We start from the raw sequence: 1,781 nt of genomic DNA on the forward strand, positions 1-1,781 counted from the left end.
AAATTTGAAATTTTTTCAACAAACATTTTAAAAAGTTACAGTATCAAAATTATTTCTTATTTTAAGTAGAAAGACTATTAGAGCATTTAAAAGTGTCTTTAATGCTTGAGTGATTTTAATGCTTTTTATCAAATGTACTTATTTTCTCATGGTGACAAAAAAAATTATCTACGTGAAAATTATTTTACAAAATCAATTTCTGAGTGATCTGTGTAGGGTGAGATTTGTTATGTAATTTTAAATTTAGCGGCGGCAGAATACCTAAAACAAATATTGAGTAGGTAGGTATATAGTTGTAGAGCGTACAACTAGATGGTGCTTGCATCTTTTACCGGCTACAGGTAATTTAACTCACTGTATTACCGACAACTCCTAGAAAAGGAAAGCAATAGAAGTTGGAGAAAGTGTCAACAGTTAGCGCTGTTAATGACCACGAAATCTGTTCAAGTTTCCTATTTATAGTATCATTTATCTAGGATTCTGAACATGTATTGGGCTCACAGAATGTCGAGGTGTTTGCCGCGCCTGATAAAAAAAGATAGATAGTCTCATGTCAAAAAGATTTTATATATATATATTTTTTCTAATTTTGCCACTTTTATTAAAATTTTATGTATTTTTTGGGAATTACATATTAGGATAGCAGAATGTCGAGGTGTTTGCCGCGCCTGATAGAAAAAAAATAAATATTTTGATGCCAAAATTGATCTTTTTAACGAAATTTTGGTAAAAATTTTATAACAATCTTTCTTATATATTTTGTGGCTCGTGTATCGGGATCGCAGAAGCTTGAAGAGGTATTTGCCGTGCATGATGTTTTTAAGAAATTTTGCCACTTTTTTTTTTAATTTTATGTACTTTTAGTACAGAGAGATCGAGAATGATTGACCGGATTCTGAACGTACCCTGTCTCAATTGCTATCAAAACTGATTTCTGTTTGCTAAAATTACTTTTTTTTCCGTGCAATTTCATGGTGTTCTGTGGCGATTTCACAATTTGACGTTCTGTTCATTGGCGCACGGATTTTTTGGCTTGAATATTATTTTGTAGATTTTGTTGTTACCTGATATATTTTGCGACATTATAAAACAGTATTTTTCAATACTACAGTTAGAGTAGGTGGATATTATACGTGAGTAATTAATTTATTGCGTATGTTGTTCTCTAACCTAATCGGTTTTTTAATTTAGGTTAACATGGCATTTTCATTAGAACATGATAAATTTCTTCTGGAGGCCTATTTTCGTAGTGGACAAAACAATGGTAATGGTTGGAAATATTCGATGAATTCGTGTCATTTACAATTTCAAGAACAATTTCCAAATGATGAAATTGATTATGAAATTTTTTCGAGACACGTGAAGAGATTAGTGGAACGCTTCCATAACACTGGAAGTGTTTGTAGAGGAAAATCTCCAGGCAGAAAGTCTATTCTTACAGAGGAAGTCTTGGAAGATGTTGAAAACCGCTTACGAGCTAGTCCAACCAAATCACTACGTCGGTTATCTGCTCAAACAGGTACTTAATAACAAATATTTATTCTAAAATTTGTATCATTATTCCTAAATTGTTTATAGGAATATCATATGGATCATGCCATAAAGCAGTAAAGAAGTTGCATTTTCATCCTTATAAAGTTAGTGTTGTGCAGGAACTACTTCCGTTAGATTTTGGAAAACGTGTGCAATACTGTAATTGGTTTAACGAAAATCTGAATGACGACGATATTCTAGATCTAACATTTTTTTCTGATGAAGCGTGGTTTCATTTAAGTGGGTAC

Source organism: Anoplophora glabripennis, unplaced genomic scaffold (assembly GCF_000390285.2).
Source record: "Anoplophora glabripennis isolate ALB-LARVAE unplaced genomic scaffold, Agla_2.0 scaffold745, whole genome shotgun sequence".
NCBI classification, from domain to species: Eukaryota; Metazoa; Arthropoda; class Insecta; order Coleoptera; family Cerambycidae; genus Anoplophora; species Anoplophora glabripennis.